The following is a 23,711-nucleotide window of genomic DNA, read 5'->3' as shown; positions in this document are numbered from 1 at the left end:
TGCTTACTTCACCTTTTATCTGGCATTGGTCTTGAGCATTCACATGCAAAGCAAGAGAAGGAAAAGGAAGAGGCCTGGAGTGAGGATAATGCGTGGAGCTCATCCTCATGAAATTCTTCTCTGGTTGCTGTTCCCATAAGGTTATGTGATCCCTGAGCACAGGAACTGTGCTCCTGGATCATGATACCAGTGCCCAGCCCATAGTGGGGGTTTCCCATTTTATTATAAGAGTAAAGGAGCACCTGGCCTACATGGCAAAACCCCGTCTCTATTAAAAATATAAAAAATAGCTGGGCGTGGTGGCGGGTGTCTGTAATCCCAGCTACTCAGGGGGCTGAGGCAGGAGAATCATTTGAACCCAGGAGGCCAAGGTTGCAATGAGCTGAGATCGTGCTATTGCACTCCAGCCTGGGCAAGAACAGCAAAACTCCGTTTCAAATAAATAAATAAATAAATACCCACCTCCCAGATCGGTGACTTGTTCCACCCTACAATGACCAGGGAGGATGGTGTGGTGAATCCAGCTGTACAGGTGAGAACATGAGCTGGGAGCTCTGACTTACCCACACCCTCCCAGCAGCAGGTGTGAGAGCTGGGGTCACACAGTTGATTCAGTGACATAGGGGAAAAGTGGAAGAAGGAAAGGGGCAGAAAGGGAAGAACAACTCAGGAAAATTAAGGAAAGGCAGAGGAGAAATTAACCGACTTGAAAAATAAATGGGACAAGTGCATCGGAGTGTATTTTGGCACTTTTCTATCTCATTTTTATACTACTTCCTTTTTTCAGCTTAATCAGTTTATGATGGAATGTTTCACGGGTTTACATCATAAGTTTCCTACTATTGTCTCTAGAGTTTTCATAAAAATACAGTAATTATTAGCATGCATTAGATTCATTTTAATGCACATACTGCTATAGCCAGCTCACTCCATTTCCAGATATTATATAAAATGTTGCAAGCCAGGATGGTCAAAAATATAAGGAGAATTCAGAAACCACATGTGTTTTTGATATTTCCTGGAGTGGCCAATACAGCTCACGGTGTGTCACCTTTACAGCATCAAACGGCCCCCTCGCATTTGTCACTTGATGTGTGACAGTGCTTAATCCTCCTCCAGGCAATTCTCCTTTGTAAAGCTTTCTTTGAATGAGCCAGGAATTCTGGCCATCAAGCCGCAAACTCTCACTAAAATTTCCAAAAGATTCAAAAGTGTGATGTGAAGTCCTATAATCTTATTTCAGCCTAATGTTTATAGCACTCTAGGGAATTCAGATGCTCTCTTTGGACGCGGAAAAGGCGGGAGGAAAAGGCGGGACTGCTAACTCAGAAACAGGACGTCATTTCCCGGAGCATGTTTAATGTCACTAAAAATAAAAGTGAAGCAATCGTGTCTACCTTAGCACGAAGAGAAGGGCAGTTGGTCGTCTGGCTTCTTGGTGACTGGCCTGTCCTGGAAATCCCACCTGGGCCACAGGCCCGACGGGCTGAGGATCTAGTCTTCTGGGAACGGGACTTGCCAGGCTCTGGGACTCAGCCTCAGGCTCGGAAGGCGGCGCTCAAAGCTCTCTGCCTCGGCTTAGAGGCTGAGTGGGAGGAGAGGCCTGGCGGGCGTGGGGCGGGGCTCTTCCGCTAACGGTTACCAGTCGCCACTGCGGCTGCGCGGCTCCCCTGGCGCGGCAGAGGCGCGCGCCTGCGCTGTGAGGATCCCGCCCTCGAGCCGCCTGGAGCCTCCTGGAGGGACTGGGCGGCCCTGACGAGGCGCGGGCGTTTGGGGTACATGCGAGCCTCACGACGCCCGCGACTGGGGACAGGGAATCTGGGCCGGGCTGGAACCAGGCCCGCGCGGGAGGGCGCGCTGGGCGGACGCTGGTGTCGCAGGGACCACCCGCCCTAGTCCCGGAGGCCCCTTCGCGTTCCACACAGGTGAGTGCGCTCTCCTGAGGGGAACTGAGGCGGGGCCGGCTACCACAGTGGTTTTCCGTGACTCGCCCTCAACAGTGTGTCCCCTCAGCCCCCACTTTCTGGAATCAAGATGATTTTCCACGGCATTCTAGTCAGAGAAGGTCTCTGAGACATATGGAAAAGATGACTTAATGGTTACTCATATTTTTTTATTTATGTTGTACATTTAACTGGAATACTGGTAAATAGCTTTATCTTTTATATCTTGGAGTTTTTCCCATTTTTGAATCAGAAATTTAGGATGAAGACTCTTTGGCCATAATTTAATATAGAACCTATTACTTTGAGGAGTAAACTTATGTTAACGGTGCTAAACCGCACATGAACGACTTGGTAGAGGAAAATTGAAAAATAGGACATTTCATGTCGTCATATGTACCCTCCAGCACTGGGGAAAGTTCAGCAGTTGTCTTAAAGTGGGAGTTTAATTGAAGACATTTACTGAAAACTGACTTACTCTTTTTGAAATTTCTCTTCTGATAACTTCCCAGGATAAAGAACATCAGGATGTGAGAGCCAAGTGCATGTCCACGGAGTGCTTGAGCCACGCGGAATGGCGTTTCAGTGCTGGGTTCCGTAGACGCTGTGCAGACCCTGCTGAGTCTTCAGCACCTGTGAGTGAGTCCCCCAGTATCACCTTGGCTTCCCTTGGGTAGATCAGTCTTCTGGCCTTTTGTTCTCTTTGACACAGATTTCTGATTAATCTCTTTTCCTGCTCCTCCAGAGATGGTTCAGGGCTCCCTGTGAGCTCCCCAAGGCATTTACTGACTTCTGACATTTACTTGGAGAACTTTAGGCTGCAAAGGAGCAAAGTTTGCCATTGTCATCTATTTTTCGGTGTCTGCCCCCATGTCTTGACCTTCCTCTGGAATCTCCTCTTCTGGTTCTTTACCCACCTCTTTGATTCCTCCTGTGTTTTTTTGTCAACGTGTCCTCTATATGTCACACTCAGAGGCTCAGTTATGGCTGAGTCTTGCATTAGAAGTGTTTTGCAGGTGTCTCTGTGAAGCATGGATATGGGATGGTGAAAGTGGCAGTGTGCGTAGAGTGTTTGGGATTAGATGGGCAGGTGGAAGGGTGTCTAGGTAGGAGCGCTTTGTGCTGGTGTGAGGTAATGAGGTTCTAGAATGTGCTGTCAAGGTGAAACTGAAAGGAAAGGTTAGACAGGAGACTTTGTAAAAGACAAAATTATGGTAGTTTGGTTCCAAATGGATGCAGGGGCTGGTAGATGGGTGTGGAAGAACGCAGAAAATCTTGCCAAGGACATTGCAAGTCTTGAATCAGACCAGGAAAATTAAGGTTCAGTTAACAGTTAAGTCCAGAGGGGGAGCTAGTTTTGGACAAAGTGTGGTGATAAGTTTGCTTTTCTATATGGTTCAGCTGATAGACATTAAGAAGCATTTAGGAAAATACAGGAAATAGAGAGGTGGGTGACTTAAGTCCTACTTCCTATCGTGTCTATGTGTATATAACAGAGGCCAAATGAATTCATGTGTTGGGGTCTGCTTTCCTATTTCTAATAGGAGTGGCATAAAATGAGTTCTAGCGGATTCTAAAGTCTCTGGTAGATAGTGATACTGAGTAAGCAGCTGCAAATCCAGGTCTCTAATTCAAGGGAGAGAGGTCAGGTCTGGAGAGAGAATTTTCAGAAGTGACTGATGCATAGTACATTTCTGTATTTTGGTAAATGTGTTGAAAAGATGATTACAGTTGAGCAGCTAACTGTTCCAGATACTATTCTAGGCATGAAGGGTTTTTCCTCACGCAGGTGTGCTGTGGCACTATAGCATACCTACTGCAACAGACTAGATATGTTTCCATACATTGTCTCATTTAACAAGCAGAAGAACTTCAGGAGTAGTTATTAACTAGTCCATTTTGCAGAACGTTACAGCTAAGATTCAGAGTTGAAGCATCAGGTCTATCTGATTTAAACCCAGGCCTATCTGATTTCAAAGTCTATTAACTTCATTATTTTATACCATAATCTGCCAGGGTGTGAATTGGGGATAAAAGAAAGTTAAACAAAACTCTTGGAAACAGAGAGGAAGGGCTTGAACCATTAAGATTAACCTCAGAAGTCAAGGATGAATCTTGGGCAGAAAACAAGTAGAGGGCAGGGTTCCGTCCTGATTTACAGAGGATGGATTTGTGACCTTTCTGATGTAATGCTAAGGCGTGCCATCCAAATGGGCACCTGTATGTAAGCCACTCTTTCACAGAAGTGGGATTTTCTTTTCTTTTTTAATTCCCATGCTGCTAGGAACAATTTAGATTTGAATGATTGGAAAGAGTATCACAGGGTAGGCAGGAAACCAAAGCTGTCAGCAACTGCTTGTCACTTGCTGGTTTTGCTTGGTATGAACTTGGTCAACAGTAGGGACTTACTTAGTCCTCAGTCTTTCTAGGTTACCTACCACTCTCTTGATCTTTGTTTCCATTTTGCTTTTTCTGGCCTGGAAGTGGAATTTGTAAGTGCCACACATTACCTTCCATCCCATGACCATACTGAAGCTGTAAATTATAGCTTTGCTCCTTCCTAATCCTTTTCTTTCCACACCAAATGTGTTTGAGCCTCAAACAAGGAAGTTGGAAATATTATTTAACTTTTTCTGTGTTTTAATTGGTCACGAATCTCTCCCCGTACACACACGTCCCCGACTTGAGGAGTCTTGAGCATTTCCTTAATGTTCTTGACAGCTGATCAAAGCAAGACATGTTGGGAGATCTCGACTGCAATTAATATTGTATTGTTTGCTTAAGAATTTGGAGAGAGTTATTGCTTCTTAGTAAGTGAAGATAAGCATCTTGAGGTTTATAAGGGAGGTTGAGGCTGACTTGGCCAGAGATCCAGATGTTCACATTATTTTATAATCATCCTTTTAAAAAAACAAAATAGACTGACATGGGCAACTTTCAAGATTTCATGTGGCACATTGCATGTAGGCATGAACCGTACCAACATTACTTTGCTTGGAGTGCTTCAGGATGCAGGAATAGGGAAGCCTAAGTAAACCCTCAAATCTTGGCAAGCTCAGGAGGAGGGAGCAGATAGCACTGCTGGGGTGGTCTGTGCTGCTTGAATGCTCCTGTGGAGAATCACTTCCTTGTAGATAGGCCACAGATTACAGTCTACCGAAAGCATGTCAACCCACATAGCTGGTTTCCACTAACATGGTTTTGCTCTGTGTCTTCTTCCTTTTCAAGTCCTCTTTTAAATGTGGAAACTTCTTCCTGCATTACACAGTTCTTTTCTCACTGTCTTCCTGCCTCCCTTCCTTTCACTATACATTAGCTATACTGAATTGGGCATATAATCCTTAGCTCAAGCATAGCTTTCTTTTAATAATTAAATAGCTAAACAATAGCATGATCATCTATGATGGTATCATCCAACTAGAGAACAACATTGTCCATATTTACCTCTGTGCATTTTCTCTACAGTCTGTATGCCTGTCTCTCTTACCTCTTTGTGCTGATTGTTCTATTGCCTTTTTTGTAGTTTTCATAGTTTTATTAGTGTGCTTATATTTATATGTCTATATATGTATGTATATGTGTTGTTTGTGTATATATGTGTAGCCTAAATATAGCACCGAAAAAATATTCTGTTTACTTTTAGTTATTTATGAACTTAATAAGAAGCAGCCTGGCAACAGACCAAACTGTCTCAAAAAAAAAAAAAAAAAGCTTATTATTCTGTATGTAGCAACATGGAGGTAGTTTATTTCACTCAGTAGTATGTTATTAATATCAAACTGAGTATACAGTTTGTTTTTCCTTGCTGCCTATTATTCTGTCACATAATTTGGGTTGTTTCTAAATTTTTGTTGTGAGCAACAGTCCCCATATGAATCTTCTTATCTATGTTTGCTGAAGCACCTGTGCAAGGCATCAACTAGTTCTAACAGGCTTGGTTTAAGGTTTAGTGGGAATATGCACGTGAAAAAGAACTGTAACAGCGTGCTCAGATGTGTGATTCAGAAGTGAAGCTAGAATGAAGATGATGTAGAGAAAGCAAGGAGACCAGATGAGAGATTGTTATAAAGCTAGGAGATGTTGGGAGTGATTGGAAATGGAGAGGAGCAAGTTAGATTTGAGGAAGATTGGGTGGATGGACATGCTGGGGCCTAGAGGTTAATGGCACATGCGGCTGAGAGAGAGAGACAGACAGACATTTTCCCCATGCTTTCCAGCTGAAGTGCCTAGGTAGATGGTGATAACTATTAAATGAGATAAAGAATAGATATCAGAGATAGGTATTGGAAGGGAAGCCAACCTTGGAGGGGATCAGTGTGAGTTGGGTGGTAGTTGGAAATGTTGAATTTTTGGAATGGTGAAGGATGTCCTTCACACCCTGTCAAGGAAGTGTAGGTTAGAAAAGTGGTCCTCAGGTGAGCTTTTGAGTCATGTTCTGCAGGCTGTTAACCTGTAAGATGTCACTCCATAGGAACACACAGGAATGGGCCCTGATGGGAGAAGGCTGATCTGGCTTATTGTGACCATAGTTTTTAAAAAAGGCACTCGATTGCACTGCTCCTGTGGATCACAGTAATATATGTGCTACCCTGCCTTTATGTGAAACAGAAAAATCTCCAAATTAAAGCAGACATCAGAGTCTTTTTCTGGAAAGTCATTTCAGGGAAGTTATAGACCAAAGCAGCTCAGAGATGGGAAGCCTCATTTGTCTCTTCCTTCTTTTGTCTCTCTGTTAGCTTCCTTGTAATCCTGATTCTGAATGTCTGATATTTCAGTCGCTTTATTCTTGTTAGGATCCTTTGCTGGGAGCTAGTGTGATTGTTTGGAGGTAAAAAGATGCTCTGGGCTTTAGAGTTGCCAGAGGTCTTACACTGGTTCTTTCTTATCTGTGAAGGTTGATATTTCTTTATCCTTTGAAGTTGCTGTACTTTGGATAGGCCTTTTTTTTTAATGATCTTTTTTGCCCTTGAGGATTTGACTGTGGTGTAAATTGGGTAAATGGCTTCATTTCCAGATGATTTTAAAAGGCAAAACTCAGCTCCAGACTCGTGGGTGGCATGCTCTAATCCAGGGGCACTGGGATCGGGTCAGTGGTTTTGTCCTCTGGTCTCTTGAGGCCAATCTCTGGCTGGGCTGGAGGGGTCAAGGGGGTCAAGGTGCTCCCAGACCAGTGTCAACAGCACTCTGTAGGAGATGACTAGGGGCCACAGGTATAGATGCTCTCATGGGGGCAGTGAGGACATCAGAGGTCGGAGGTGCTCTGGCATGGTATACTGCAGGTGAGGTACCTCCAGCAAGGGGTGCCATGGGCAGAGGATGCTTTGGTAGGGGGCACTCTGGTGGGAGACACTTCAGTCAAGAGGTGTTCCAGTGGGGGGCTCTGTGGGCAGGAAGTGGAGCACTAAACTTTCACTGAAAATAATTTGTATTCAGATGTTTTAAAATTTGAAGTGAAAAAAATAGATTTTCATGTTCTGATTGCTTCAAACATACTTAAAAATGTTCCAATAAATAAATCAGGTGTCAATTCTTTAAATAAAAATTAATAAATATATTAATTAGCTCCTCTTATACTAATCATATTTCAAAGTACACAAAACTCATGTGTTTAATGGTGCCATGTTTAATAACTTAGTTCTGGAAGCCAAATTCTTAATCCTCTATTTTATTATCATATTGATTAATCATCATCTGGCATAGAGAACCACGGACTATAGAAGTTCACTATCCTTGAACAAGAAGTGAAGTGGTTAGTATTAGATATTTGATTTAATTAGCTACTGTTGCATCTTTGAGATGAACATTTTCATATGTCAGATTACATTCTACAATGGTAAAATAGTCTTCACTTCATGGTGCGCGCGCGTGTGTGTGTGTGTGTATCTCCAGACATATTTCATATTGAGGCATAAAAAAGCAGATTAGACATTGTGTGTTTAAAGACAGCATTTAAAATAAAATAATGAAGTAATCAATTTTACACCATACCAAGTTCAGACTCTTCCGCAAATCCATAATAAACCAATGTGGAGAAGCTTTTCAAAAGTACGACCTAAATTTTGTTTCAACATATGAGAAAAGCAAATTTCTTCCAGACACTCAGAGGTTCTTTGAATTGAGGTAGAAGTACTATTTTCATCTGTATGATCATTCATTGTAAAGGCAAAATTTTGGAAAACAAGAGTGGGAGTGCGTTACAGAAGTGATCTGTAAGCTTGCAGTGTTCTCAATTGTTGGGCATGTTCCCATCTAATGCCTATAGGGTTCTCAATTGTTGGGCAATATAATATAATGAAAGTTTCATGGAGCAAGCAGAGAAGTGTCAAAATGGTCAATAAGAAGTTTCATAGCTCAACCTGTCAGAGCAAACATAAGTAGTATACTTTTACCTGTAAAACTACATGGCCAATGGATGTAAGACATACTGTGGCTCTCTTTGCCTTGAATTTAATGCATAAAAATTATCTCATGTTATTATCTCTTACCCTTTCTTTCCATTGAAACTGGCTGCATCTATATGTATATTTACACTTGATGATCATCACTTGCTCTTTATGTTTGCACTCTAAACATTTAGTCATTATTCATCTGAGAATGTGTCTTCCATTCTCAGATGCACATTTGTTTTTCATATTCCAATTCAATGTTTGTACAACAGGGATTCAATTAAAAGTTGATATGTTCATTTAATACAATATTTATTTTTCCTTAAAATACATAACTAAATTTATGGTGCATTTGAAATAAATTGACTCAGGATCAATACAGTGATAAAGAATGGTAAAACCATCATATACTCAGAACTATGAATTGCTCTATAAAGATAAATCAGAGTTTATGCATGGACTTTTTATGTAGGCATTTGATAATCCAGTTTCTGTGTTAAATAAATTAAAAAACATATGTTTAAGTTATTTTCTGTCAAGTATCTGCACAAAGTTCACTAGAAGAGATACTTAAATTATTTCCTCTCAATGACATACTAGTTTACAAACTGAAAAATGTGTAATTAAGGACCTTTCTGTATTTTTTAATAGCAAAACTCTGAAAATGTGGGCTAGATTTTGAAATTTGGGTAGAATTTGGACAAACAGAAGATTTTATGAAAAAGGTAACATGAGCAAACTTTCAAAGATGTTGTAGTGAGCATACAGAGTGACATTGTTTGGCTCTGTGTCCCCACCCAAATCTCATCTGGAATTGTAATCCCCACGTGTCAAGGGAGAAAATTGATTAATCATAGGGATGCTTCCCTCATGCTGTTCTCATGATAGTGAGTTCTCATGAGATCTAATGGTTTTATAAAAGGCAGATACCCCCTGCACTCTTCTCTCTTCCTTGCCGCCATGTAATACTTGCCTGCTTCCCTTTCTGCCATGATTGTAAGTTTCCTGAGTCCTCCCCAGCCATGTGGAACTGTAAGTCAATTAAACCTCTTTTCTTTATAAATTATCCTGTCTCAGGCAGTTCTTTACAGCAGTGTGAGAATGGATGAATACACAGAATTTAAAAGGTATTGCCAAAGGCTAGAAATATACTCTTTTACATCCCTAAGTAATGAGTGATATAAATAAAAGATGCAAAGTCTCAGTTTTCCCATTTGCTGAATTGTATTAATGCTGCCTAACATCATTTGGAAGAATTAATAGAGGTAGTGGACACAGAAGTGTGCGATATAGTGAAGGTAGGCAACAAAGGTTAATTTTTATCTCTGGAGAAGAAGCAGTAAGAGGAAAAATAAGGGTGACAGGATTGTTTCCCACAGCAACAGGTAGAAAATAATTTTACACATTTAGCATATTGGAAGTGTTGTATGATATTGAAAGTCCAGAAAAAGTAGAATTTATTCACAATATTAGAAACAGTGCCAGATGCTACTGTCATAAATTTTAATACATTATAAAAGTAATTAGCACAAGTCAGGAATCAACACATTAGATAAAAGAAAGTTTTAATAAAAAGAAAAATATTTGACTCCAAAAACATAATTTACATTAAAAACTGAGAAAGTCACCTTCTTAAATGTGTACTTATGTAAAATTTATCAAGCATAAATTAATCAAATAAGTAAAATGGTATAAAATTGTGTGGATTCTCCCCCAACCCTGGAAGCTTCATCACTGGCATTTCCCTGTTCTTAGAATTCTGAGAGGTCCCTGGCCCTGAACCCATCACTCCTGCTTTATTGTTCACCTCCCCAATAGTCCTGTTTCCACACCATGCCACCATGCCATAGAGTTTCTTTTCAAAGCTGAAGGCAATGGGAATTCACAAGCACTGTCCTTGTTAGACTCATATACCTATGGAAAGTCTCTCATTCAGTGCATAGTGCCTTCATTACCTAAGTACTCCAGATCTAGCAGTGTTTATACAGCTGAAGGAATAGCAGCATTTATTCATTCCCCATGTGACAGAGAGTCCGATTTTGAAGGTTCCTCTGTCCCTATTTTGAAATTCTTTTTTCTAGCTGGAGAAATAGGCTCAGTCTTTCTTTCTTTTTTCACAGGGCCTCCTATCTCAAAACGGCGTCTTATCACCTGACATTCCACTTATGTAGTTTGGTTAAAATTTTTTTTTCATGCTATCTCTCCCCAACTCCCCACCCCTACTGTCCCTCCCCTATTTCCCCCTGACAGACCCCAGTGTGTGATGCTCCCCTCCCTGTGTCCATGTGTTCTCATTGTTCAACACCCACCTATGAGTGAGAACATGCGGTGTTTGATTTTTTGTTCTTGTGTCAGTTTGCTGAGAATGATGGTTTCCAGGTTCATCCATGTCCCTACAAAGGACACAAACTCATCGTTTTTTATGGCTGCATAGTATTCCATGGTGTATATGTGCCACATTTTCCCTGTCCAGTCTATGATCGATGGGCATTTGGGTTGGTTCCAGATCTTTACTGTTGTAAACAGTGCTGCAATGAACATTCGTGTGCATGTGTCCTTATAGTAGAACAATTTATAATCCTTTGGATATATACCTAGTAATGGGATTGCTGGGTCAAATGGAATTTCTGTTTCTAGGGAGAGATAGCATGTGGAGAAATTCCAGATATAGGTGAGGTGGGGGGAAGGCAGCAGATCACACTGCTATGTGTGTACCTATGCAACAATCTTGCATGTTCTTCACATGTACCCCAAAACCTAAAATGCAATAAAAAAAAGAGATGAAAAAAAATTTTTTTCAATAGTTTTTGAAGAACAAGTGGCGCTTGGTTACATGAATAAGTTCTTTGGTGATGATTTGTGAGATTTTGGTGCACCCAGTACCCAAGCAGCACACACTATAATTAATGTAGAGTCTTTCATCCTTCATCCACCTCCCATCCTTTCACCCAAGTCTCCAAGGTCCATTGTATCATTCTTGTGCCTTTATGTTCTTATAGCATAGTTCTCACTTATGAGTGAGAACATATGATGTTTGTTTTTCCATTCCTGTTACTTCACTTAGAGTAATGGTCTCTAATTCCGTACAGGTTGCTGAAAATGCCATTGTTTCATTCCTTTTTATGACTGAGTAGTATTCTATGCTGTGTGTGTGTGTGAGTGTGAGTGTGAGAGAGTGTGTGTGTGTATGTGTATATCACACTTTCTTTATTCACTCATTGATTGATGGGCATTTGGGCTGGTTCCATACTTTTGCAGTTGTGAATTGTGCTGCTATAAACATGCATGTGCAAGTATCTTTTTGTTATAATTACTTCTTTTCCTCTGGGTAGATACCCAGGAGTGAGATTGCTGGATCAAATGGCAGATCTAATTTTAGTTCGTTTGAGAAATTTCCACACTGTTTTTCACAGTGATTGTATTAGTTTACATTCCTACAATTTAAAAGTGTTCTGTTTTTAACCACATGTACTCCAACATCTATTATTTTTTTTTTTTGATTTTTGATTTTTTGATCATGGCCATTCTTGCAAGAGTAAGGCAGTATTGCATTGTGGTTTTGATTTACATTTTTCTGATAATTAGTGATGTTGAGCATTTTGTTATATGTTTGTTGGCCATTTGTATATCTTCTTTTGAGAATTGTCTATTCATGTCCTTAGCCCACTTTTTCATAGGATTGTTTTTTTCTTCCTGATTTGTTTGAGTTCCTTGTAGATTCTGGATATTAGACCTTTGTTAGAAGTGTAGATTTTGAAGATTTTCTCCGACTCTCTGGGTTGTCTGTTTACGCTGCTGATTATTTATTTTGATGTGCAGAAGCTTTTTGGTTTAATTAAGTCCCATCTATTTGTCTTTGTTTTTGTTGCATTTGTTATTGGGTTCTTGGTTATAAAATCTTTGCCTAAGCCAATGTCCAGAAAGGTTTTTCAGTGTTATCTTCCAGAATTTTTATGGTTTCAGGTCTTAGATTTAAGTCTCTGATGCATCTTGAGTTGACTTTTGTGTAAGGTGAGAGATGAGGATTCAGTTTCATTCTCCTATATCTGGCTTGCGAATTATCCCAGCACCATCTGTATTAAACCCACAACCAACGTCATATGGAATGGGGAAAAGTTGAAAGCATTCCCCATGAGATCTGGAACAAGACAAGGATGCCCACTTTCACTATTTCTATTCAACATAGAACAATCAGACAACAGAAAGAAATAAAGGACATCCAAATTAGTAAAGAGGAAGTTAAACTGTTGTTGTTTGCTGATGATATATTTGTATACCTAGAAAACCCTAAAGACTTATCCAAAAGGCTCATAGAGCTAATAAATGAATTCAGCAAAGTTTCAGGTTACAAAATTAATACATGAATAAGTTCTTTAGTGGTGATTTCTACACAAATCTGGAGCTCAGCAAATATCCCCAGAACAAGTACAAGCTATATGCAGTTTGGGTCCTCCCTACACCAAGCAAAAGCTTTTGTTGTTTTTTGGGGATAGCTGGGTTTTGCAGAATATGGGTACCAAATTTCAGAATCACAGTAAAGCCTCTGTATGAAGCAACAGGGGGGTGGAAAATGAACTAATGGAATGGACCCTGGAAATGAGACACCGTCACCAAGCTAAAAAGAGGCTCCCACTCTTGGAATCCCAGGCATAAGTAAGCCCCTCCCTTTGTATGTGGCAGAAAAAAAAAAGGGCATAGCTATGGGAGTGCTAACCCAGAAATTAGGATCAGAACCCAGACAAACTGCCTACTTTTCAAACAAGTAGGACAGAGTGGCCTTGGATGACCAAGTTGCCTGTGGGCAATAGCACCCACTGCTATGTTAGTGAAGGAAGCAACTAGAATCACCCTGGGTCAACCACTGGAAGTTCCAACTTCCCATCAGGTGAAGTCAGTCTTTGAAATAAAAGGACACATCTGGATGATGGGGGAATGGCTAACAAAATACCAGGCTGTACTCCTAGACAATCCAGATGTAACCCTTAAAACCTGTAATCACTTGAATCCAGCTTCATTGCTGCCCACAGGCCCAATAACTGATCATTCCCATGACAGGCTATTACATACACATATCTGAGCTGGCCTGATTTAAAAGATCAGCCTCTCCCAGATTCTAAGGATAACTAGTTTTCAGATGGCAGTAGTTTTGTGTCAAATGGGAAACGCCAAACTGGATACAGTTAGTGCCCCCTGGCACATCAGCACAAAAGGCCAAAATCTTACTTGAGCATTAATATTGGGACAAGGAAAAAAGCCTAACATTTATAGAAGTTCTAAATATGCATTCCTTGTGGTTCATGCTCATGCTTCAATCTGAAAAGAAAGAAGACTGCTAACTAGCAAACACTCCCCTATAAAGCATGGGACTGAAATTCTTCAGCGATTGGAAGGAATATTCCTGCCAAAAGCTGTAGCTATAATTTTAAGAGAGTATCAGAGAGACTTAGTGGCTATAGCACAGGGGAACAGAAAGGCTGATAGAGAAGCCAAAGCCCTTAGGGTGCTATGTATCCCAATACGTAGATCCTAGCACCACTTCCTTTCTATGATTCTCCGATAGAGCCTGAGTACACACGAAGAACGGTTAATAAAGGAGAAAGAAGACAAAAACAAGGATCCTGGTGGCATATGACATCAAAATTATATCTCCGTCAACCAACCCAATGAAGAATTATAAAAACCCTGCTTAACTCTTTATGTATAAGGAGGGAGTCCACCCTGGCCATGGTTAACAGTCCCTTCATTGGGCCTAACTTGGCTTCGGTGGTTAAGCAGGTCTGTCAAGCCCACTCACTGTGTGCACTTAAAAACTCAGGAAACAGCGAGGCATGGTGGCTCACACCTGTAATCCCAGCACTTTGGTAGGCTGAGGTGGGCAGATCATGAGGTCAGGAGTTTGAGACCATCCTGGCCAGCATGGTGAAACCCTGTCTCTGCTAAAAATACCAAAAAAAAAAAAAAAAAAAAAAAAAAAAAATTAGCTGAGCGTGGTGGCATGTACCTATAATCCCAGCTACTTGGGAGGCTAAGGCAGGAGAATCACTTGAACCAGGGAGTTGGAGGTTGCCGGGCGTGGAGATCGCGCCATTGCACTCCAGCCTGGCAACAGAGCAAGACTCTGTCTCAAAAAAAAAAAAAAAAGAAAAAAATCCCTCAGGAAACAAAATGCCTCCTGTAATTGAACAAGGCCAGAGGAGAGAAATTTAGCCAGGGAAGCTGGCACTTAGACTTCACCACTGTGCTATGCTGGTTTGTAGAGGATGCAAATTTTTGTTAGTGCTAATAGATACCTTTACTGGTTAGGTTGAAGCTTACCGTACCAGAACAGAGAAGAATAATGAGGCTATAAAGATTATCTTAAAAGAAATAATCGTCTGGTTTGGTTTACCTCAAAGCCTCCAAAGTGATAATGGGTCAACCTTTATCTCCCAAATAACCCAAAGGGTTGCTAAGGCTCTTGATCAAACACGTTTACATTCAACATAGAGGTCTCGATCCTTTAGAAAAGTAGAAAGGGCTAACCAAACTTTAAAATGGGCATTACCTAAGCTATGTCAGGAAACATCAGAAACTTGAGTCAGCTTACTGCTCATAGCCCTCTGAAGGATCTGTAATAGCCCTAGAGCAAAAACTAATATAAGCTCATATGAAATGTTATATGTAAGGCTATTTTTAACTAATGATCTAATTACTGATCCAAGAAGCATCCGGTTTAGTAAAATACCTAGTTAATCTGGGATAATTTCAGCAAGTTTTAAAAAACCTTGGAACTTAAGACTTCCCACACTGGGAACTAACTAGCAACCTCCAAATTAGGCCAGGAGATAAGGTGCTCATTAAAACATGGAAGGGGGGATCACCTCAACAATTACAACCCCAGTGGAAGGAACTGTTTTCAGTTACACTGGCGATGACTTCAGCAGCCAGAGTACTAGTATTAGGTAGTTGGCTACATTTTCAAGGGTCAGATCTGCAATACCAAAGTCCTGGACCTGGAACCTGAAGTGCCCATCAGCCACTATACCTGTGAACCTGTAAGACACCGAAGTACCTGTTTAAAAGACAGCCAAAAGATAAATAAATGTCTACCAACTTTTCTTGGTGTCTTTGTTGCATAGTTACTGTAGGTTGGATAATAGTAGCCATTTTTATATTTTTGTAGTTTAATTGCCTTCTTCCAAACAGATGGAATCACTCCCTTAGCAATAATTAAGCAAGGTGTTTAAATTCATTTCCATAACAATCATTCCTAACAGTAATAGCTATCCACCCCCTGAAGTTCCCATTCTATAGAAAAAAATAACAAGTATTTTTGGTTCCATAATGGTCACCCATACCCTGTGTATACTGGGACCATGCCCACTGGGAATTAGTCTTATTTTACAACAGAACCATACCCCTCCAGCAATTAATAGGTTCTGAGTATTTATTAAGAACTTTAACACAAAGACTGTTAAATACCACCAGTCCAACTTTGGCAAAGGACTGTTAGCTTTACTTAGCTCCATTATCACCCAAATACACTGCCATCCCAGTCCCAGCCCAATCTTGGACCCTTTGAAAAATGACCTATCACCCTAACTACCAGCGAGAAACTTCTTCAGATTAATGAACTTGGGTGACTTATACGACTTCAAAATTTCAGAAATGACAAGGGGTACAATGACAGGATGAACAGTAAACCTTCTTCAGTCCTATTAGAGCAATCTTTCTGGTGCGCATCCCCACAGAAACCCGTCTGGGGCTCAATATCAATGCACATAGAGCTAAAATTCCAAGCACCACTTTGTATAAAGAAAAGCCAACATTTTGGTCAGGCCTGGGCACCTTGAAAAGTCATCATTGTAACTACACCCAAGAGATTAGCCTCTCACAGGATCATGTAAGCTACACAGTTACCCAGACCACGTAATTTAGAATATCTATAAGGTCTTCATGGAAACCATCCCTAGTTAAGGGCAGTTAAAAGAATATGCAGTCTAAGAGGGTGAGCAAGAATAAACAGAGCTTTTCCAAGATGAACAGTCATACATCTAACCTTTATAGAACACATTCGTTTCAGTACAGGTGTTATTCTTAGCACTAAATAAATTATTTAGAGCTGAAAGGGACCAAGCATTGTGGCTCATACCTGTAATTCCAGCATCCTGGGAGGATAAGGTGGGAGGATCACTTGAGGCCAGGAGTTTGAGAAAAGCCTGGGCAACACTGTGCAACCCCTCTGTGTGGATAAAAATAAAAGAATTTTTTAAGTTGAAAAAATTTATAAGCAAATAAAAATTTTATGCTACGTTGCAAACTTTGGGTCTTCTTGTTGGAGAAAGCGCTGGCACTAGCTTTAGAGAAATACATGTGCAATGGAGAGCCTGACTCAAAACTCAACATGAGCTAGATCATGGAAGCCTCAAACTTAAAACTTCCTGTGTTTGACCTGCTGGAGAGAATAAAAACTGGAGCAGTGTCTGCATACCCTGAGAGCTACTTTCAAACCAGGAAACCGTCCATCATGGTTTCTGTTCCATCGACCTGTGTGTTTTAGAGATGGCCAGGATAGATCAGTGAGTGTGTCCTTTTGAGTTTCTGCCACTGCAGCAATGTTTGTTTTATACTAGACTTTTATCCCTTCAAACTTATTTTTTATTTGTATTTCACCTTACTTTATATGCTTACATATGAAATAACCATAGTGATAGCATTAGTTTAAAGGTCTGTGTGTGTGCTTTTTTCTTTTCTTTTTTTTTTTTTTTTTACAGATAACAATAAAGTTTGCCTCATGATATAATAAAGTTTGCCTCATGATATTGATACAATTATTTGGTCCAGGTCAATTCCAAATAATTAAAATATGCAACTGAATCCTAATCAGTCTAAAACTGGGAAAATATTTATAATGCATGAAATAGCTCTAAAATCAAGGGGTATCTAAGGAGGCTGGGAAGATTGGGTAAGTTTAGGTTTATATGTGTCTCAATTATTTCTATACCATATTAAAAACAAGTTCTGTTAGTTTGGCCAGGAATATGAAGAAAAAGAAAAGAGGAAGAGCAGAGAAGAGGAGGGCAGAGGAGAGGAGAGGGAGAGGGAGAGGAGACAGGGAGGGAAAGGGAGAGGAAGAGGGAAGAGGAGTGGAGGGAAGGGAGAGGAGATGCCTAGACAATCTTCAGTTCCTGAAAATGTTTCCATTCTGGAGTAAGGTCAATAGGAGCAACATTTATAGAAAAACACTGGTGAGAATGCTTTCCCAAATGGTTCCAGATTTATTTCAAAATAATTTGTGAAGCAAAGACAATAAAAATGAAATGTCTAAGTAATTTAGAACTTCTTTTTTGCACATTTTGTTGAATAAAGAAGAATTTTAGTTTTCAAGTCTTAGGAAGAGCTAGTGGACGCTGTAAATATTTTTCTATATGCTTACTGATTCTTGTTTGAAGTCTCCCACCTCCCCAGATTCAAACTGACAACGATTTCAGTTGAGCACTTTTGTCCTCTATATATCAGTATTTGTTTCTTTTGTGCAGTCTCCAGTGTGGTTTTGATTTGCATTTCTCCAAGTTTTAGATAAAAATAAAGTGAACTTGACCTTCTATATATCAGGCAATTCTTTCTACAAGAAGGGGCAAGACTTTTAAAGCAGTTATTGACTAATGATATTCTCCTGAAGGTGACACTTTTAGCTGTGCTTATATTTTATTTATTCGATTTTAAAGTCCTGGAGACGCAGCCCTTCACTCCCAGCTCAGATCTGAGAGCTGATGTCACTGCCCTTTTTTCCAGTGAGACAGAAGAGGAGATCTTTCTGGGTCTCATGAGAATTAACTCTCCAGCCAGCCTTTATTTATTGTATCTATGTGACTATTAGATCCTAGACATTCATTTGCTCCTAAAGCATGTAACAACGTAAATTTAAGTTTGCATACACATAATCTTTAATAATCTCAGTCCAGTTTCAAATGAGAGGAACATTAAAACAGTCCTCTGACTTTGGGGTCTATAACGGATTTTATTTAAGTCCTTGAGCCATCATACTTACCTTGGATCTTTCTTTTCCTCTCGCTCTGGACTTAAGCCAGCCTCCAGTGAATATAACTTTTCTTCAGATTCTCATTAATGACTAGTGATGCCTGGATACATAGCTCCCAAGAGCACTGAATTTCCAGCATCTGTTTCATTCTCAAGTGATGCCAGTGGCATCCTCATGAGCATGCTATGAGTTGAGGCTTCTCTTGGAAGTAACATCAAAACAAAACTTGGCAGGGTCTTCTTCAGGGGCAAGATAAGGTGGGGTTTGTTTTCAGAGTTTGATTTTGTGATTTTTTTTTCTTTTGTTTTTTTGGAGATGGAGTTGCACTTTTGTTGCCAAGGCTGGAGTGTGGTAGCACGATCTCAACTCACTGCAACCTCTGCCTCCTGGGTTAAAGTGATTCTCCTGCCTCAGTCTCTTCAATAGCTGGGATTATAGGTGCCCACCACCACATCTGGCCAATTTTTTGTACTTTTAGTAGAGATGGTTTTTAATCATGTTGGCCAGGCTGGTCTTGAATTCCTGACCTCAGGTGAGCCACCCCTCTCAATCTCCCGAAGTGCAGGAATTAATTACAGGTGTGAGCCACTGTGCCTGGCCTATTCTTATTTTCTGAATAGATATAATTTATACTTATTTACTCATTATTTTATTTTTTATTACACTTTTTAAGTTCTGTGGTACATGTGCAGAATATGCAGGTTTGTTACATAGGCATACATGTGCCATGGTGGTGGTTTGCTGCATCCATCGCCCCATCATCTACATTAGGTATTTCTCCTAATTTTATCCCTCCCCTAGCACCCACCCCCCTGCTATCCCTCCCCTAGTCCCCCATCCCCCAACAAGCCCCGGTGTGTGATGTTTCCCTCCATATGTCCATGTGTTCTCATTGTTCAGCAGCCATTTATGAGTGAGAACATGTGGTATTTGGTTTTCTGTTCTTGTGTCAGTTTGCTAAGAATGATGGTTTTCAGCTTCATCTATGTCCCTGCAAAGGACATGAACTCATTCTTTTTTATGGCTGTATAGTATTCCATGATGTATATGTGCCACATTTTCTTTATCCAGTCTATCCTTGATGGGCATTTAGGTTGGTTCCAAGTCTTTGCTATTGTGAACAGTGCCACAATAAACATACATGTGCATGTGTCTTTATAATATAGCAATTTATAGTCCTTTGGGTATATACCCAGTAAGGGGATTGCTGGGTCAAGTGGTATTGCTTTCTTTTTTTTTTTTTTTTTGAGACGGAGTTTCACTCTTGTTACCCAGGCTGGAATGCAATGACATGATCTCGGCTCACTGCAACCTCCGTCTCCTGAGTTCAGGCAATTCTCCTGCCTCAACCTCCTGAGTAGCTGGGATTACAGCACGCGCCACCATGCCCAGCTAATTTTTTGCATTTTTAGCAGAGACGGGATTTCACCATGTTGACCAGGATGGTCTCGATCTCTTGACCTCGTGATCCACCTGCCTTGGCCTCCCAAAGTGCTGGGATTACAGGCGTGAGCCACTGCGCCTGACCGCAAGTGGTATTTCTAGCTCTAGATCCTTGAGGAATCACCACACTGTCTTCCACAGTGGTTGAACTAATTTACACTCCCACCAGCAGTGTAAAAGCGTTCCTATTTCTCCACATCCTCTCCAGCATATGTTGTTTCCTGATTTTTTAATGATTGCCATTCGATCTGTTGTGAGACGGTACCTCAATGTGGTTTTGATTTGCATTTCTCTAATGACCAGTGATGATGAGATTTTTTTCATGTGTTTGTTGGCTGCATAAATGTGTCCTTTTGAGATGTGTCTTTTGATAGCCTTCACCCACTTTTTGATAGGGTTTTTTTTTCTTGTGAATTTAACTTTTTTGTAGATTCAGGATATTAGCCCTTTGTCAGATAGGTAGATTGCAAAAATTTTTTCCTATTCTGTTGGTTGCTGGTTCACTCTAATGATATTTTCTTTTGCTGTGCAGAAGCTCTTTAGTTTAATTAGATCCCATTTGTCTATTTTGGCTTTCGTTGCCATTGCTTTTGGTGTTTTAGTCGTGAAATCCTTGCCTATGCCTGTGTCCTGAATGGTATTGCCTAGGTTTTCTTCTAGGGTTTTTATGGTGTTAAGTCTTACCTTTAAATCTTTTAACCATCTTCAGTTAGTTTTTGTATAAGGTATAAGGCGTCCTGATTTAAATGATTATATGGTTTTTGTTTTTAATTCTGTTTATGTATGTAATCACACTTACCGATTTATGTATATTGAAACAACCTTGCATACCAGGAGTAAAGCTTTCCTGATCATGGTGAGTTTTCTTTTTAATGAGCTGCTGGATTTAGTTTGCTAACGTTTTGACAGGATGTTTGCATCTGTGTTTACCAGTGATACTGGCTGGACATTTTCCTGTTTTGTTGTGTCTCAGCCAGGTTTTAACGTCAGAATGATGCTTGCTTCATAGAATGAGTTATGAAGTAGTCAGTCCTTCTCCAATTTTTGGAATAACTTCAGTAGAAATAGAACGACTCTCCTTTGTACATCTGGTAGACTTTATCTGTGAATGTCTGATCCAGAGCTTTGTTTTGGGTGTTGGCTTTTTTATTACTGATTACATTTGGAACTTGTTCTTGGTCTGTTCAAGTTTTCAGTTTCTTCCTGATTTAATCTTGGGAGATTGTTTCTAGGAATTTATCAATTTCTTTTACTTTTTCTATTACGTGTGCATTGAGGTGTTTGCAATAGTCTTTGAATTTTTTTTATATTTCTGTGGGGTCAGTTGGAATATCACTCTTCATATCTGTTCATGCTTATTTGGAGCTTCTCTCTCCTTTCTTTGTTAGTCTAACTAGTGGTCTGTTAATCTTGCTTATTCTTTCCAAGAGGTACATTTTATTTTTATTGATCCTTTGTGTGGTTTTTTAATATTTGAGTTTTGTTCATTCCTGCTCAGAATTGGCTATTTCATTTCTCCTGCTAGTGTTGGGATTGGTTTGCTCTTGTTTTTTTAGTTCCTCCACATGCAATATTAGGTTGTTAATTTGCTACCTTTCTAGCATGTTGCGGTGGGCACTTAGTGCCATAAACTTTTCTCTTAACACTACCTTAGCTGTGTCTCAAAGATTAAGTTGTCTCTGTTTTCATTAGTTTCAAAAAAGTCATGATTTCTGCCTTAATTTTGTTCTTTACTCAAAAGTCATCCAGGAGCTAGTTGTTTAGCTTCTATTTAGTTGAATGGTTGTGGGAGATCTTCACATTCATTTGTATTTTTATTGTAGTGTGGTCCAAGAATGTGCTTAGTATGATTTTGACTTCATTTAAATCTATTGAGACTTGCCTATGATCTAGTATGTGGTCAGTCTTAGAGTATGTGCATGTGCAGTGAGAAGAATGTATGTTCTGCAGTTGTTTCTTGTATTCTGTAAATGTCTACCAGGTCTCACTGGCCATGTGTTTAGTTTAAATTCAGAATATCTTCATTAATTTTATACCTCCATGATAGAGGTAGAACATTTCATGGAGTGTTGAAGTATCCTATTGCTATTTTATGGTTATGTAAGTCTCTTAATAGGACCGTAAAGTCTTGTTCTGTGAATCTCGATGCTCCAATGTTGGGTGCATATATATTTAGGATAGTTAATTCTTCATTTTGAATTAAATTCTTTATCATTAGGTAATATTTCTTTTTGTCTTTCTTGTCTGTTGTTTAATGTCTATTTTTTTTTATAATAATAGCATCCATTGCTCATTTTTATTTTCCATTTGTGTTATAGATCCTTCTCCATCCTTTTACTTTGAACCTATGTACCTTTGCTTGTATCCTTATGTGTGAGATTGGGCCTTTAAAGACAGCAGACAGTTAGGTCTTGTCTCTTTATCCAATTTGCCACTCAATGCTTTCTAAGTTGGGTATTTACTCTACTTACATTCAAGGGTGATATTGATATATGAGGTTTTGATCCTGTTGTGTTATTAGCTAGTTGTTTTGCATACTTGATTTTGTACTTGCTTTATAGTTCCAGTGGGCTGTGTACTTAAGTGTGTTTTTGTGGTAGCAGATATCTTTCTTGTTATCCATGTTTACCACTCCCATATAGATAGGTCTCCTGTAAAGCAGGCCTAGTAATGAATTAGCTTAATGTTTGCATATATGAAAGCAATTTTTATTTCTCCTTCACTTATAAAACTTTCTTTGGCAGGATATGAAATTCTGGATTAGACCAAATTCTAATATGAGACCTATATGTAAGTGAGGAGTTTGCCTTTATTTGCTGATACAATTTGTTGACTGATTCAGCTTGTTTTCTTCTTAAACTTAAATTTTCTATTGATGATATAACCTCTTATTTTTTAAAGATACTTAAATGACATAATATTGATATACTAAAGAAATTTTAAGATCTAAAATATACCTGAGATATTTTTACTTGATCAGCTAATTTTATTTTTCTGTATGTAGTGAAAGCTTGAAATAACTATTTCCTAAAGAGAAAAACTTTATATGTGGTACATTTAGATTTGATCATATGCAAACATGGGAAATAATAAGTACAGAAATAATAAGATAGTTTAATTTCTGGGAAATTATCAATAGAATGCTAATTATAGGCACACATCCCTTGAGCTGATTCTCATTATGTTTATCTGCTTATAATATCATCACATCTAACTTCAATGTGTATTCTTTATACATGTATAGGCTGACATTTACACCATGTAACTGCACAGAACAAGTAGAGAGATTGCACTAAACAAGAACTTCTCTGATTCTCTAATATATGAGCAGTCAATCCATATGGTTAATAAGGAAGGTTATAGAACTTCTTCCTCAGCAGTATGTTATTGACATGATCATTCTTATTTCTCTAATTCTATGGCCAACACGTAGGATTTAGTTACATTTGTTTTAAAAAAAAGATTAAATACAAGTTATGTTCCCATATGAACAAGTTCTGCATTCTGTAGATCAATACCAAACATTTGATAATTTGATTTAACAAATTTAAACAGTCAAGTGCAAGATTTAGGGAAAATATATTTTTATTCTTTGAAAGATACGTATTGATTATGTAACTTTGTGAAGAACCAGGTTATCTGTTTAAATCAGGATGTTATTAACTTATTTTTTTATAATCCTTTATTGATTTTACTTTATTGAGACAGAGTCTCACTCCATCCCTGGGCTGGAGTGCAGGTGCTGCAACCTGGCTCACTACAACCTCCATCTCCCAGGTTTAAGCGATTCTTCTGCCTCAGCCTCCTGAGTAGCTGGGACTATAGGCACACACCACCAAGCCCAGCTAACTTTTGTATTTTTAGTAGTGACTGGGTTGTTGGCCAGGCTGGTCTCAAACTCCTAACTAAAGTGATCCA

At 39.5% G+C, this 23,711-nt stretch overlaps 1 long non-coding RNA gene across 2 annotated transcripts; it reads left to right on the top strand.

Annotated features, from left to right (window-relative positions):
* The first annotated feature begins 1,647 nt into the window (after positions 1–1,647).
* On the top strand, positions 1,648–12,697 carry LOC116525929. 2 transcript variants are annotated; one of them, XR_004257882.1, is made up of 3 exons: positions 1,648–1,925; positions 2,456–2,578; positions 12,341–12,697. It is a non-coding gene; the product is annotated as an uncharacterized LOC116525929 (long non-coding RNA). The 2 variants fall into 2 exon arrangements; XR_004257881.1 differs by lacking the exon at positions 1,648–1,925 and having other exon boundaries at positions 2,370–2,578.
* The last annotated feature ends 11,014 nt before the right edge of the window (positions 12,698–23,711 follow it).

This window comes from Sapajus apella, unplaced genomic scaffold (assembly GCF_009761245.1).
Source record: "Sapajus apella isolate SASKATOON/1434 unplaced genomic scaffold, GSC_monkey_1.0 scaffold49, whole genome shotgun sequence".
Classification (NCBI taxonomy): Eukaryota; Metazoa; Chordata; class Mammalia; order Primates; family Cebidae; genus Sapajus; species Sapajus apella.
Note: the sequence above shows the minus strand (reverse complement) of the source record. Positions and strands in the feature narration are given on the sequence as shown.